Genomic DNA, 17,427 nt, shown 5'->3' with positions numbered 1-17,427 from the left:
TAGAATGTCATCTACATACAGAACCAAGAAGGTAACCTTATCTCCACTGTACTTCTTGTAAAGACAGGGTTCATCCAGATTCTGCTCGAAGTCAAACGATTTGACAGCAGAGTCAAAATGGATGTTCCAACTTCTAGAAGCTTGCTTAAGTCCATAAATGGATCTATTAAGTTTACATACCATGTTTTCCTGACCCGCAGCTATGAAGCCTTGTGACTGCTGCATATAGATATCTTCAGTAAGATCTTCATTCAGGAATGCAATTTTGACATCCATTGCGAAATCTCATAATCATGGTATACTGCTACAGCTAGTAGGATCCTAATGGATTTAAGCATGGCCACAGGCGAAAAGGTTTCCTCATAATCGATGCCCTCTTTCTGAGTGTACCCTTTCGCCACCAGACGAGCTGAGCCAGGTTTGGATTCAGGTTTGTAAGCTATGCAAGTGTATGGCTTCATAATCTTGAAGACTTCTGTGACCTGAAATCAGGTCTGCAATGCATACAACCTGTAAATTCAGCCCACAGTCAGTTCAGCCCATGTTTTGTTTCAGATCTCATATCAGCCCAAATCTGTCTAGCTCAAATATATTAAGCTGTTCAGTCCACAAATTTACAGAAACCTGAAATCAGGTCTGCACTATTTGGCATTGTTACTGCTACAATTTAGCAGTGTTGCAGAACAGAACTGAGTCCATTTCAGATCAGATCTCAAAGCAATCAGAGCTGGTCATCTAAAACTTTGATTTTACTAATGGACATCCAAGACTATGTGCAAGAGGTTCAAAGCAGAAACCTGAAATCATGATGGCTCAAATTAAGTAGTTGCAGAAACCTGAAATCAAGTCTGCTAACTATATACTGTAAGCAGCCCTGAATGCCAGTATAATTCACTCATCCAGTTCAGATCTGGTGCAAGTGGTTTAAAGCTAGTAAAATCAGTCCACATATATGAACACAAACATCAGTCCACAGACAAACAATCAATCAGATCGGATGAAAGTAATTTAAAGGATGAAAACATCAGTCCACATATTGCCTTATGTCATCAGTCAGTCCACAGTAGAAATCAAGTGCACTCTGATATCATCACACATTGCTACTATTTCATCAATGATGCAGATCTGATTTTTACACATTTTTGGTATACTGCTACAAGTCCACATCAATGAAGCATCAATGAAATATACTGCAATCATAAATCAGATCTGATGCATCAGATTGCAATGTGACATATTGCAATTTTTGGTACTATTAATAACTGAATTCAGATCTGAGTTCTGATCTCAATTGCCCTTCTTTGCTATCCAACTAATTTTGGGGGTTGGAAGATGTATAATAGGGTGAATTGGGGTGATTATGGCTCCCAATTCACCTCATGATTGCATCAGTTCAGGTCTGAGTTCTGATGAACTCAGATCTGAAATGTTGCAGATCTGCAATAGCAGAAGGGAAGTCTGAAATAGAGAATTGTGTGGAGGTGCTGCATCGCATTAAAACTATTGAGGCATAAAAAAATTCTCAGATTAAATATACTTTTCTTCAACCAAATCAGCTCAGATAGGTTGGAGTACAAATTATTTAATACAGCAAAGTATGCCCTGTATCCTGCTCTGTTCACAACCCCAGTTCAGATCTAGGTGATTGCAGATTCGAATTTTTTTTTTAACCATGACTATCCAATTGTTTTTGGGAGATAGCAGATTTTTTGTAGGGTGTATTGGGGTGAAGATAACCCCCAATTACCCTTTGAATTTACATCAGTTCAGGTCTGAGTTCAAGAGAACTCAGATCTGAACTGTTGCAGATCTGCTACAGCAGAACTCAGATCTGAACTCAGATTTTTTTTTTTTTTTTTTTTTTTGAGTATTGCAGTTCTGCTATAGCAGAGTTCAGGTCTGAACTCAAGTCTGAGTTCGGATCTGAAATCTCAATTGCCTTACCTTCAGTTATTTCTACAAGTACCCTAGGGTGAATTGGGGTGGTGATGACACCCAATTCCCCTCAAAATTTCATCAGTTCAGGTCTAAGTTCAGAGGAACTCAGATCTGAACTGTTGCAGATCTGCAATAGCAGAATTCAGATCTGAACTCAGATCTGAGTTCTGATCCGAATTCTCAATTGCTCCTCTGGTTGTTCAAAAGATCTCCCCTTTTTTTTTCATTTGTTTTTTTTTTTCTTTTTGTAATGAAAGAAAAGAATAATAAAATCTGAAACACAAGCAATTCTTTTCGACTGAGTGCTGCAGATCTGAAATCTGCTGATCTGAGTGCCGAATGCAACTCAGATCTGCAACACTCATGTTTATGTGAATTTTTTTTTCTTTTTTTTTTTCTTTTTGAAGGGAACAACATCAAGATTGAATAGAAATCAAATATGCCTTTATTAAAATGAAACTGAAACCAGAAAAAGAAAGTAATCTACTTAAGAAAGAAGAAACATAACTACAGTAGTACAGCAGTTGCAGTCCAAGCTGAAATGAAAAAGTTAGCAAATTAACCCAACTATGAATGCAATGCTGAATGAGATCAGATTAAGAATGCTCAATGTTTCCTAATATTGCTTCTATAAATCCCCGGCAATGGCGCCAAAAACTTGATGTGTGGCTCATTGTGACACTAGCAAGTGCACTAGCCGTTCAAGTAATAAAGTAGTGAGTGAAGTATCGTTCCCACGAGGATTTAGGAAACAATTACCAGTACTAAATTGAGCACTTCTTATCTGATCAACAAATAAATCAAAACTCTAATGAAAGCTAAGAAATCCTAAATTAAAATCTATCTAAATCATTGGCCCAATTGCCTTCAAATCAGGTTAGAAGAGTAAGCAGTAAATGTCAATCTCAGAATTCAGCAATCTATCAATTTGGATCATTCGAATAAATCATGATTGAGCCTTGGTTTGGTGAAACCCCAAGGTCATGAACAGCCTCTCTCAAGCGCATGTTCATCCTATGCATGAGTGACGGTTCTTCTATCTCTAGCAAGAATCTAATCCCCATGCATGCATTTCTTCAAACACTTCTAAGGCATCAATTCAAATCTGAATTGATCACCAACTGAATTGTGCAAGTTATCTCTAACCTTGCACTCAATTCAGTTCTTGAATAGTAGATCTGAATTCCTAGAGTCTCTCTCAAGCACTCTAGGAATTCCAAGCTGTAGATTAATTCGCCCAATCTGAAAATTGCAGATCTGAATTCTCTTTCAAGCAATTCAGATCTGAGAATTCAGATCTGAGTTTTGAAGGTTAGTTGGCCGAATTAATCTACAATCACACCCTTATTCAAGAAACTTCAAGTACAATACATGACCATTTGAATGAATCAAAAAGAATTAGATTGCTGAACTGAAATTTTACAAGCTGAAATACATCAAGGAAGAATGGAAACAAGGAGAAAGAAAAAAGAAAATATAACAAAGAAACTGAATTCAAATCAAAAGAGAATGAAACTACAAATGATTTATTACAAAAGATCTTTGAATCACAAACCCTCAATTTGAACTCACCTTCTCTTCTAGCTTGCTTGTCTTGAACTTCCTTCAGCCCTTCTTCTTCTTCTTCCTTGCGCCTAGCCTTCTTCTCTTCTCTTCTCTCAAGGTGGCCGAACCTCTAAGAGTGGGAGAGCCTTCCTCTCAAGCAATTGAACACTTTCTCCCCTCCTAGAGGCCTCCTTATATAGTTTTTCAAAGGGGCTCTTGCCTCTTCTTGAAGCCTCTAGAATGGGGTGTATTACACCCCTCATGAACCTTCTAGAGTGCTCCCTCCTTCTCTTCAAGAAACTTCTAGGAGTTGCCGCCCCTAGCTCCCTTTGGGCTGCTATTTGGGCTACAACTTAGCTTGCTTTTGAGCTAAAGTGGGCTACACTCTAGGCTGTTATTTGGGCTAAAAATGGGCTGGGCCGAAATTTCCTTCTTGCTAGGCTTCTTCCCTTGGATTTTCCAAAGAGTTTCACTTGCTCTTCTTGGGCCGAAAGAAATTCTCTTGCTCTCATGGCTGGGCCGGGCTGAACTTGATAAATTTTGGGTTTTCTTTTCTTGCTTTTGCCTTCTTTTTGTTGATTTCGCTCCCCCTGAAATCTTTCTTCCAATCAAGCTAAAATAGGGAAAAATTTAATTAAACCATCATAAAATTTCATGCAAAAACCTCATAAAATAAAGATAAATTGTAGGTTCATCAAACACTTAATGGGCCAAAAGCCCATTTCGAACTGGGCTGATATGATTACCAGTTCATAGGGCGAATCTAAGATTAGTGTTAGTAAAAGGATTGGGTCTTTGACCTTATCCACTCTAAGAGACCAAATTCAAATTAATTTTGTAACCTCCTGATAAGATCAGGAGTTAACTAACTTAATCTACAGATAGGATTAAGATTAACCTCTATCCAAATTCTGATTTGGATAGGGATAACTCCCAAAATATTGGGAGGTTTCATAATCAAGAAGAAAGAGGAGAAAACCCTAGCAGAAATATCATATTTCGAACTAGGGGGTTGGACTAAGCAAGTAACACATCCTGCAATCTGAGATTTGATCTCTCACAAACTCTAGAGAGAAGAGACAATTCTGCCCTATTCGTCCCTGGACTTCTCCTCCTTTAGCCACCACCACTACCTGTTGGAAGATTGGATCTTTGCAGCAACAAGAAGTCAAGAAAACAGTTCTTGACAATAATCTTGCAAGAAAGACACTAGGATTCGGTGTTCAAGGTTTCCAGAGGGTTCTTGTGAAGAATCCAGTGTGTAGGACGCACCCTGCTGGTTCCGTTCCATCCACAGCTGTGTCATCTTCATTAGGAGCGGATCTTGGTTACTTCTTTGGGCGTGAACACCAACTTTGGGAGATATTATTTCTCTGGATCAGGTATAATCCTTCATGTTTCCTTTTGGTTCAGATATGGTTTATTTATGGTTCAAGTAGGATGTTTGAATCATGTATTCTAAATTTAGGGAATATGGTTCCCAGTTGGAAGAAGGTAGGAAATTTTTTTTGAAATTCGCCCCCCATTCCGCACTTTTCTTGGTGTCCATCAGATGGTTCCTACCATTCTTTCAGTGGTATCAGAGCCACAGGTTCGAATCTTGAACCAAAAGAAAATCAGATCTGACCCTACGCAGATGAACAGAAAATGTTCTGCCAAGATCTATGCAGATTGCTTTCTTTTTTTTTTTCAAGAAATGGTTTCTTGTTAAGGGCGTTTGATCTGAAATTAATTTTGTTAAATCCAAAAAATTCATTTAAATTTTTCCTTTATTTATTTTTTATTTAATGGACTATTCGAACCTGGAGATCGCAATGCAGTTTTGGCGCAGATAGTCTGCGCACCCTTTTTTCTTCCTTTTATTATTATTCGGTCTGTAAATAATTTTTTTTTATTTTTCTAGACTGAATTTATAGGATTTGATCAAGAATGTAATTAATTAATAGAAATAGGATTTATGTTTTATTTTTATTTTCTTGATTAAAGAAGAAGGAAGAAGATGGCAGCGCTGGAGATTTGTAGATGGAGAAATCGCATACTGCGATTTACAGTTTATGAAACTGTAACTTTTGTGATTAACCTCTGTTTTGCAGGTGGTATGAACAATCCATATTTTTGATTTGTGATTGTCTAAAATAAAAAATTATTAATTTCAGATCTCTCTTGAATTAATTCTTGAATTGAAAATTAGTTTTGGACCTTTTCGGACTAGATTGGACCAAAATTGTTTGGACCGAATCTGAGATTCGAAGGGGGCTATTTTTCAGTCCATATTTCTCACACTGATTATTCCAAATCTGATGTTCAATTATAGGGATTAATTCAGCCCACCTGTAAAGCCCAGTTTTAAAGGGTTAAAACTACAAAAGCCCATTATTGTGAGAAAAGCTGTATGGGCCGAACTGCTAACTGCAATTCAGCCCATACACCTAGTAAACATTAATTGTTAATGCTTTAAGTTTTAAATGGGCCATTCGATGGGCTTTACAACAGTTAATTGATTGGATCAATTCTTCCTTTACATGTGATGTTTGGATGTATGATGTGCTGTGACCAAGGGCCATAAGCACTTGGCCCATGTTAACTCGTTAGTGGCTCTTGCGCACACCATGGCTGAATGCACATCATTGCCATGGTGTCCCTTAAGATCATTGGGTGACCCCTCTCTACTTGGTGAGCCCTACAACCCTGAAAAGGGATGCGTACGGAACCCCTAGCCGATTGAGGCCCACCAGAAATCTAGCTTTATGAAAGCCAGTGGGAGCCACTTTGGTTTGACCTAAATTAGAACTAGGGCGTAATTTTGTTCCCTCCAAGCAAATATTAGTGCGTGTGATAGGGAGATCCATTTGATGGACTCTCTAAAGGCCTTCCGTCATTAGCACAATGATGGGTCCATCAGTAATGAGGAAACGCACCATAAAATTGGGCTATCCATTTGCTGTTGTATCTGTTAGAGTGTTTCATTAGATGATAGGGGCGTCATAGACCGCTGTGGGAGGGGCTTCACCAGAAAATGGGAACTCTCTCACGGTACCTTGGCGTAACCTAAATATGATGGGTGTGCACTCACTAGACAGAAAGGTTTACCTGAAAACGACTCTGAACCTTGTCTGACAGAGGCCAAAGGGAAACTCATCTGATGAGTGGATATGATCCGTCACAGAAAGGTGATGGCTTCACGCACCCTATGTGATTTCCCACATTTCCAGAGACATTCCGTCGTTTTCGTCACTGAGAAGGGAGGGAAAATCTCAGAGATGAATAAATGAGAATGGAACATAGATTAAAAGCCATATCTATGTAGGTAACATGAATCAAACTAAGGTCATGGACTAATGTTTTTGCTGTTTTATCAGAAAATGGCCAACAGTCAATTTGCAAAGCTTCTAGATGATAACAAGCTTAAGGGCCCAAACTATGCCGATTGGTACAGAAATCTTATGCTGGTCCTAACTTTTGAAAAGTTAGATAAGGTGGTGAAAAATCCTACCCCCGAACGTCTGGGTGATAGGGCTTCTGAGACCCGTAGGAGGGACTACCAAGATTGGGAGGATAAGAACTCCCTAGCCCGCTGCTTTGTCATTGCCTCATTACACAATGCAATACAGAGGTAGTTCGATCAGATCGAACTAGCCAAGGACATATTGGACAGTCTAAGAACAATGTATGAAGAACAGAACCGTTCTACTCGACAGAATGTCCTGAAATTGTTCATGACCTTGCAGATGTCTAAGGGGCAGAAAGTTCATGACCATTGTCTTCGGATGATGGGATACATTAATGAACTTGAAGCTCTTGGATCCGGGCTAGATCTTGGCACGCAAGTGGATGCCATCCTGAATTCTTTGCCCTCTTCCTTCAATGCATTCACTATGAAGTATAATATGAATAAGCTGAATGTCAGCATCCAGGAACTCAGCAATATGTTGCAGAGTGCCGAGGATCTTTTAAAGAAGGATGAGCCTATGGTTATGCTTGCTGAAGCTAACAAATCGGGCAAGAAAAAGAGAAAGGCAAAGAAGCCCAAAAGAAAGCTGCCAAACCCAAGAAGCAGAAGAAGAATAAGGCATCGGATGTCTATCACTTCTGCAAACAGACCAGCCACTGGAAGAGGAATTGTCCTGCCTACCGGGAATCTAAGAAAGGTAACATCGAAACTTGTGTCATAGAAACTAATATGTTAGTTACTTCTGTGTCCTTGTGTGTTGACTTCGGGGCTTCAACTCATGCATGTAACTCATTGCAAAAGTTCAAGGTTAGCAGAAGATTGAGTGATGGCGAGGTGACACTATTCTTGGGAACGACTGCAAGTGTTGCAGCTGCGGCGATAGGAACTATAGAATTAGTTTTTAGAGGAGTCCTTGTAATTAAAGATTGTCTTTATGTACAGAACTTGAGAAGAAATTTAATTTCTGTTTCTAAATTGTGTGCTGATGAATATACCATTTATTTTAGTAATATGATTACTGTTAAACAGAATAACAAATTCATCGCATACGAGGAACTGGAGAATGGTCTCTATGTTCTACATCCTTCTCTAGAAACTAACCTAACCGAAACTACGTCGGTCAAAAATTCCAAGAAAAGGAATCATGATACAATTAATCCCACGTGCCTCTGGCATTACCGACTTGGCCATATCGGTATTGACCGAATCACAAGACTGGTAAAGGATGGTCCTCTGGATTTTCTAACCGTAGAAAATCTTCCCACTTGTGAGCCTTGCCTTCAAGGTAAGATGACTAACCGGCCATATGACGGTAAGCCTGAAAGATCTGGAGGCACACTTGACCTAATACATACTGATGTATGTGGTCCCCTGAGTGTTAGGACACGGAATCAACACGTGTACTTCATCACCTTTACAGATAATTTTTCACGATATGGTTACGTGTACCTAATGAGATACAAATCTGAATCCTTTGAAAAGTTCAGAGAGTTCAGATAGGAAGTCGAGAAACAGTTAGGGAGTGAAGTTAAGGCCCTTCGATCGGATCGAGGTGGCGAGTATCTCTCTAACGAATTCAGGGACTACTTAAAGGGATAGTGTGACAACTAGCTCCTCCTGCTACACCACAACTCAACGGTGTTTCAGAGAGGAGGAATAGGACCTTGTTGGACATGGTCCGGTAAGTTCTCGTACGCTCAGAATTACCCACATCCTTTTGGGGATATGCATTAGAGACTACTATCTACGTGCTGAATTGGGTTCCAACCAAATCAGTTCTGAAAACTCCATATGAACTATGGTCCAAAAGGAAGCCAAGTGTATGACACTTGAAGATTTGGGGTTGTCCTGCACACGTTAGAAGAACAAGTGCGGACAAGTTGGAATCCAAAACCATCCATTGCCTATTTATAGGCTACCCAAAGGATTTAGTGGGTTATCTTTTCTATGACCCAAGTGAGCAGAAAGTGTTCTACAGTTGAAACGCCCAATTCTTAGAATCTGAATACATCCTGGACACTCACTATCAGGAAATAATTCTTGATGAGGAGAGCTCAGGAGTAGTGGGAGATGTCTCACAAGTTCCAGGTAGTGGCCAACCTAGAAGGTCCACCCGGGTATCCAGACCACCAGTTCGATATGGTTATGACCAGGATACCTACCTAGTGGAAGCCTTGACTAGTGAAGAGGATCCCGTGACTTACGTGGAAGCTATGTTAGGCATAGATTCCCAGAAGTGGGTGGAAGCCATGAGAGCTAAGATGGACTCAATGGAGACCAATGGAGTCTGGACTCTTGTGGATCCAACCTCCGGAGTAAAAGCAATTGGATGCAAATGGATCTACAAGAGGAAGAAGGGCCCCGATGGCAAGATTGAGACCTACAAAGCTCGCTTGGTGGTGAAAGGGTATACTCAAAAAGAAGGCATCGATTATGAGGAAACCTTTTCACCTGTGGCCATGCTTAAATCCATTAGGATCTTGCTATTTGTAGCAGTATACCATAACTATGAGATTTGGAAAATGGATGTCAAAACCGCGTTCCTGAATGGAGATCTTAGTGAAGATATCTACATGCAGCAGCCGCAAGGCTTTATTGCTGCTGGTCAGGAACACATGGTATGTACACTCAACAGATCCATATATGGACTTAAGCAGGCTTCTAGGAGTTGGAACATCCGTTTTGATTCTGCCATCAAAATGTTTGACTTTGAGCAGAATCCGGATGAGCCCTGTGTTTACAGGAAGTCCAATGGGGCTAAGATTACTTTTTTAGTATTGTACGTGGACGATATCCTACTCATTGGGAATGATGTAGGAATGTTGACTTCGGTCAAGGTATGGATGTCACTGCAGTTCTCCATGAAAGATCTTGGAGAAGCTTCATACATACTGGGTCTTCGACTCTATAGAGATAGATCGAAGCAAATAATTGGATTATCCCAGGCTGCTTACATTGACAAAGTTGTCTAAAGGTACAGCATGGAAAACTCCAAGAAAGGAAATGTTTCTTTCAGACATGGAGTAACTCTCTCCAAGAAGATGTCTCCCAAGACTTCTGAGGAGATTGAGGGCATGAGAGACATTCCCTATGCCTCAGCCGTAGGGAGCATCATGTATGCCATGCTGTGCACTCGCCCGGACATTGCTCAGGTGGTGAGTGTGGTAAGCAGATTCCAGGCTAACCCAGGGCTGGAGCATTGGACTGCTGTGAAGAACATACTTAAATACCTTCGAAGGACAAAAGAGTTTTGTCTGCTATTCGATGGTAGTTCACTACAAGTTCTGGGGTATACCGATGCCGATTTCCAGTCGGATCCAAATGATAGAAAGTCTACATCTGGGTATGTTTTCATGATAGGATCGTGTGCTGTTTGCTAGAAAAGCAGCAAACAGGGGTCCACTACAGACTCCACAACCGAGGCCGAGTACAATGCCACAAGTGAAGCTGCCAAGGAAGCCGTGTGGATGAAGAAATTTATACACGAATTGGGAGTGATTCCATCCAGCACATCACCCATCCCATTGTTGTGTGACAACAATGGAGCGATCGCCCTGGCTAAAGAACCTCGGGTCCACTCGAAGTCAAAGCACATCGAGAGGAAGTACCATGTACTGCAGGAGATCATTGGTAGAGGGGACGTCCTAATTCAGAAGGTAGCATCAGCCGATAATGTGGCAGACCCATTGACTAAGCGACTGACATAGAAAGTGTTTGAGAAACACGTGGAAAGTATGGGACTCCGGCTTGTACCAGATTGGACCTAAGTGCAAGTGGGAGCTGTTAGACAATCCTGTATGCCCTTAGCTTCAATCGGATTTGATGTACTTTTGTTATTTAGTGGAAATAAATTAAAGTGCATGTTTGATTCATGTTGTTTGGTATAATTCTGTGTAAGCCCTAAAACTAGACACTTATAGAAACTTGTGTAAGTTTTAAATGTTCACAGCCATTGGATAAGTCTAAGGAGATTTATCCTGCCAAGGCTGATATTGGTGTGCCACCAAGTGTTGGGATGGCTTGTTTCGGCCATCAGGGTAAGACCCAAGGCACATGCAGTATGGGATTGCTTGAACCCTTGAACCAGGCCAGATTTCCAGTATTGCCCTAGACCTTGGAGGCGGATGGGAAAAACTAGAAAGTTACACCTGACCCCTAGACTCGATTATGACACATCACTTGGTGTCGGATCGGGCTGTCTTTGATGTGTCAATCAGTGAAATCCTTAATGGGGGGCAAAACCTGGACATGTTGGGGCAGTCTGAGAATTCATCTGAGTGAGTGGTCATAGTGACAGGATCAGCCCCTTTGTCGGACAATGGTAATGATCGGGAGTGCACTCTCTCTGATGGAAACCAAACTGCCGGCAGTTGATTTCAATCGTTGGAATTTTGTTTTGTGAAAATAAGATATATATATATATATTGTATATGTACGGTTTCAAAAAGATTTCCAAAAGGTTTTAATTCCCGGGATCCATGTGAGTAGAGAGTGTGGCATTGTTCCTTGCAGCCGAGAGAGAAGTCTTCTCTTGTCAGGCAGTGCTTGTTCATTAAGGGCTGAGAGGTTAAGTGTAAGACCATTTAGGATAATACCTGATGGGCTAATCTTGCACCTGGCCATAGTCCCTAGGTTTTTATAAGATGGCTTGGTCCTGGGACCACTTAATTTAAGTGTTGGGCCCATAGGGTCCATGTGATGGGCTCAAGGGGGTCACTGAGTCTTTCAGTGAATTCGGCTGGGCCTTGTAATAAAGGCTGGGCCAAACCCATGTGGCTGGTGTGTAGATCAATGCTCGGGTCCCACGCCATACAAAGAAGCCCAACTGGGCAGCAGGTTAGAAACTAGTTAAACACTGAACACTTAATGGGCCAAAAGCCCATTTCGAACTGGGCTGATATGATCACCAGTTCATAGGGCGAATCTGATATTAGTGTTAGTAAAAGGATTGGGTCTTTGACCTTATCCACTCTAAGAGATCAAATTCAAATTAGATTTGAATCTGGTAACCTCTTGATAAGATCAGGAGTTAACTAACTTAATCTGTAGATAGGATTAAGATTAACCTCTATCCAAATACTGATTTGGATTGGGATAACTCCCAAAATATTGGGAGGTTTCTTAATCAAGAAGAAAGAGGAGAAAACCCTAGTAGAAATATCAGATTTCAAACTAGGGGGTTTGATTAAGCAAGAAACACATCCTGTAATCTGAGATTTGATCTCTCACAGACTCCAGAGAGAAGAGACAATTCTGCCCTTTTCATCCCTGGACTTCTCCTCCTTCAGTCGTTGCCACTACCTATTGGAAGATTGGATCTTTACAACAACATGAAGTCAAGAAAGCAGTTCTTGACAATAGTCTTGCAAGAAAGACACTTGGATTCGGTGTTCAAGTTTTCTAGAGGGTTCTTGTGAAGAATCCAGTGTGTAGGACACACCCTGCTGGTTCCATTCCATCCATAGCTGTGTCATCTTCAGCAGGAGCGGATCTTGGTTACTTCTTTGGGTGCGAAACCAACTTTGGGAGATATTATTTCTCCGGATCAGGTATAATCCTTCCTATTTCCTTTTGGTTCAGATCTGGTTTGTTTATGATTCAAGTAGGATCCTTGAATAATGTATTCTAAATTTAGGGAATATGATTCCCAGTTGGAAGAAGGTAGGAAATTTTTTTTGAAATTCGCCCCCCATTCCGCAACTTTCTTGGCATCCATCAGATAGATCCTACCATTCTTTCAGAGCCCATTGCCATGCTTGTTGAAACTGGAAAATCGGGCAAGAAAAGGAAGGCAAAGAGAAAGCCCCAAAAGAAGGCTGTCAAACCCAAGAAACATAAGAAAGACAAAGCATCGAATGCAAGTCAGTTCTGCAAGAAAGACCGGCCACTAGAAAAGGAACTATCCTGCCTACCTAGAATCCAAGAAAGGTAATATCGAAACTTGTGTTATAGAAACCAATCTATTGGTAGCTTCTACTTCCTATGTATTGACTTCGGGGCTTCAACTCATGGATGTAACTTAGTGCAGGGGTTCAAGGTAAGCAGAATGCTAAGTGAAGGAGAAGTCACACTCTACTTGGGGACTACTACAACTATTGCAGCTGCGACCATAGGAACCGTGGAGTTAATTTTTAAAGAAGGAACAATTGTACTAAAAGATTTTCTTTATGTATAAAATTTAAGGAGAATTTTGATTTCTGTCTCAAAACTGTGTGCAGATGGTTATTCTGTCTTCTTTAGTAATACGATTACTATTGAAAGAAATAACAGATTCATAGCATATGAGGAACTAGAGAACGGTCTCTATGTTCTACATCCTTCTCTAGAAACTAACATAACTAAAACTACGTTGGCTGAAATCTCCAGGAAGAGAGCCCATGATACAGTTAATCCCACGTGTCTGTGGCATTACCGACTTGGCCACATCGGTGTTGACCGAATCACAAAGTTAGTAAAGGATGGTCCTTTGGATTTTCTAACTGTAGAAGATCTTCCCACATGTGAGCTTTGCCTATAAGGCAAGATGGCGAAACGACCATTTAATGGTAAGCCTGAAAGATGTACAGGCACACTTGACCTAATACATACTGATGTATGTGGTCCCTTGAGTGTTAGGACACGGAATCAACACATGTATTTCATCACCTTCATAGATGATTTCTGACGATATGGTAACGTGTACCAATGAGACACAAGTCTGAATCCTTTGAAAAGTTCAAAGAATTTAAACAAGAGGTTGATAAACAGTTAGGGAGAGAAATTAAAACCCTTCAATCAGATTGATATGGCGAGTATCTCTCTGATGAATTCAGGGACTACTTAAAGGACAATGGCATAGTATCACTGTTAGCTCCTCCAACTACACCACAACTTAATGGTGTTTCAGAGAGGAGGAATAGGACCTTATTGGATATAGTCTGGTCACTTCTCATACACTTAGAATTACCCACATCCTTTTGGGGTTACGCATTAGAGACTGCGATTTACGTGCTGAATCGGGTTCCAATCAAATCGGATCCGAACACTCCATATGAACTTTGGACCGGAAAGAAACCAAATGTTAGACATTTGAAGATTTGGGGTTGTCCAGCACACATTAAAAGAACGAGTGCAGACAAGTTGGAATCCAAGACCAGCCGTTGCTTGTTTGTAGGCTACCCAAAAGGCTCTGTAAGTTTCCTATTCTTTGACCCAAGTGAGCAGAAAGTGTTCTGCATTCGAAATGCACAATTCTTGGAAACTGATTACATCCTAGATACCCATCGTCAGGAAGTTGTTCTTGATGAGGAGAGCTCAAGAGCAGTGGGAGATGTCACACTAGTTCTAGGTAGTGACCCAACCTAGAAGATCCACTTGGGTATCCAGGCCACTAGTCCATTATGGTTATGACCGGGATAGTTACCAGGTAGAAACCTTGACTAGTGAGGAGGATCCCGTGACTTACGCAAAAGCTATGTTGAATATAGATTCCCTGAAGTGGGTGAAGGCCATGAGAGCAGAGATGGACTCAATGGAGACCAATGGAGTCTAGACTCTGGTAAATCCACCCTCCGGGGTAAAAGCAATCGGTTGCAAATGGATTTACAAGAGGAAGAAGGGCCCCGATGGTAGGGTTGAGACCTTCAAAGCTCGTCTGTTGATGAAAGGGTACACTCAGAACGAGGGCATTGATTATGAGGAAACCTTTTTGCCTGTGGCCATGCTTAAATCCATTAGAAACCTGGTAGCTATAGCAGCATACCATGATTATGAGATTTGGTAGATGGATGTCAAACTGCATTCCTGAATGGAGATCTTATTAAAGATATCTATATGCAGCAGCCGCAAGGCTTCATTGTTGCAGGTCAGGAAAACATGGTATGTAAACTTAAAAAATCCATTTATGAACTTAAGCAAGCTTCTAGAAGTTGGAACTGAAAGAAATGTAGGATCCATCTAATGGACGCCATAAAGGTTGCGGAATGGGTGGGCGAATTTCAAAAATTTCCTACCTTCTCCCAACTGGCAGGATAAATCTCCCCAGACTTATCCAATGGCTGTGAACATTTAAAACTAACACAAGTTTCTATAAGTGTCCAGTTTTAGGGTCTTACACAGAATTATACCAAACAACATGAATCAAACATGCACTTTAATTTATTTCCACTAAATAACAAAAGTACATCAAATCAGATTGAAGCTAAGGCCATACAAAAACTGTCTAACAGCTCCCACTTGCACTTAGGTCCAATCTGGTACAAGCCGGAGTCCCATACTTTCCACGTGTTTCTCAAACACCTTCTGTGTCAGTGGCTTAGTCAATGGGTCTGCCACATTTTCCGCTGATACTACCTTCTGAATCGGGACATCCCCTCTACCAATGATCTCTTGTAGTACATGGTACTTTCTCTCGATGTGCTCCATTGTTGTCACACAACAACGGGATGGGAGATGTGCTGGATGGAATCGCTCCCAATTCGTGTATGAACTTCTTCATCCACACGGCTTCCTTGGCAGCTTAACTTGCGGCAATGTACTCGGCCTCGGTTGTGGAATCTGCAGTGGACCCCTATTTGCCGCTTTTCCAGCAAACAACACACGACCCTCGGTTGTGGAATCTTCACTAGTCAAGGTTTCCACCAGGTAACTATCCTGGTCATAACCTTATTGGACTGGTGGTCTGGATACCCGGGTGGTTCTTCTAGGTTGGTCATTACCTGGAATTTGTGGGACATCTCCCACTGCTCCTGAGCTCTCCTCATCAAGAACTATTTCCTGACGATGGGTGTCCAGGATGTAATCAGATTCTAAGAATTGGGCATTTCGACTGCAGAACACTTTCTACTCACTCGGGTCATAGAATAGATAACCCACCGAATCCTTTGGGTATCCTATAAACAGGCAACGGTTGGTTTTAGATTCCAACTTGTCCGCACTTGTTCTTTTAACGTGTGTTGGACAACCCCAAATTTTCAAGTGTCTTACACTTGGCTTCCTTTCGGTCCAAAGTTCATATGGAGTTTTCGGAACTGATTTGGTTGGAACCCGATTCAGCACGTAGATAGCAGTCTCTAATGCGTATCCCCAAAAGGATGTGGGTAATTGTGAGCGTACGAGAAGTGACCGGACCATGTCCAACAAGGTCCTATTCCTCCTCTCTGAAACACCGTTGAATTGAGGTGTAGCAAGAGGAGCTAATTGTGACACTATCCCATTGGCCTTTAAGTAGTCCCTGAATTCGTCAGAGAGATACTCGCCACCTCGATCTGATCGAAGGGCCTTAATTTCTCTCCCTAACTGTTTCTCGACTTCCTGTCTGAACTCTTTGAACTTTTCAAATGATTCAGACTTATGTCTCATTAGGTACTTGTAACCATATCGTGAAAAATCATCTGTAAAGGTGATGAAGTACTGATGTGTGGCTCATTGTGACACTAGCAAGTGCACTACCCGTTCAAGTAATAAAGTAGTGAGTGAAGTATCGTTCCCACGAGGATTTAGGAAACAATTACCAATACTAAATTGAGCACTTCTTATCTGATCAACAAATAAATCAAAACTCTAATAAAAGCTAAGAAATCCTAAATTAAAATATATCTAAATCATTGGCCCAATTGCCTTCAATTCAGGTTAGAAGAGTAAGTAGTAAATGTCAATCTCAGAATTCAGCAATCTATCAATTTGGATCATTCGAATGAATCATGATTGAGCCTTGGTTTGGTGAAACCCCAAAGTCATGAACAGCATCTCTCAAGCGCATGTTCATCCTATGCATGAGTGACGGTTCTTCTATCTCTAGCAAGAATATAATCCCCATGCATGCATTTCTTCAAACACTGCTAAGGCATTAATTCAAATCTGAATTGATCACCAACTGAATTGTGCAAGTTATCTCTAACCTTGCACTCAATTCAGTTCTTGAATAGTAGATCTGAATTCCTAGAGTCTCTCTCAAGCACTCTAGGAATTCCAAGCTGTAGATTAATTCGCCCAATCTGAAAATTGCAGATCTGAATTCTCTTTCAAGCAATTCAGATCTTGCAATCTCAGATCTGAGAATTCAGATCTGAGTTTTGAAGGTTAGTTGGCCGAATTAATCTACAATCACACCCTTATTCAAGAAACTTCAAATACAATGCATGACCATTTGAATGAATCAAAAAGAATTAGATTGCTGAACTGAAATTTTACAAGCTGAAATACATCAAGGAAAAATGGAAACAAGGAGAAAAAAAAGAAAGAACATATAACTAAGAAACTGAATTCAAATCAAAAGAGAATGAAACTACAAATGATTTATTACAGAAGATCTTTGAATCACAAACTCTCAATTCGAACTCACCTTCTTCTTCTAGCTTGCTTGTCTTGAATTTCCTTCAGCCCTTCTTCTTCTTCTTCCTTGCGCCTAGCCTTCTTCTCTTCTCTTCTCTTCTCTCAAGGTGGCCGAACCTCTAAGAGTAGGAGAGCCTTCCTCTCAAGCAATTGAACAACTTTCTCCCCTCCTAGAGGCCTCC

At 40.8% G+C, this 17,427-nt stretch overlaps 1 protein-coding gene across 1 annotated transcript in view; it reads right to left on the bottom strand.

Annotated features, from left to right (window-relative positions):
- Positions 1–17,427, bottom strand: part of LOC148860995 (uncharacterized) — a 167,140-nt gene that overhangs the window by 127,098 nt on the left and 22,615 nt on the right. The gene's annotated exons all lie outside the window — the stretch shown is intronic.

The sequence above is a fragment of the Nelumbo lutea genome, chromosome 4 (assembly GCF_056320005.1).
Source record: "Nelumbo lutea isolate HS-2025 chromosome 4, American lotus-T2T, whole genome shotgun sequence".
Taxonomy (NCBI): domain Eukaryota; kingdom Viridiplantae; phylum Streptophyta; class Magnoliopsida; order Proteales; family Nelumbonaceae; genus Nelumbo; species Nelumbo lutea.
This window is presented reverse-complemented; position numbering and strand designations above follow the sequence as displayed.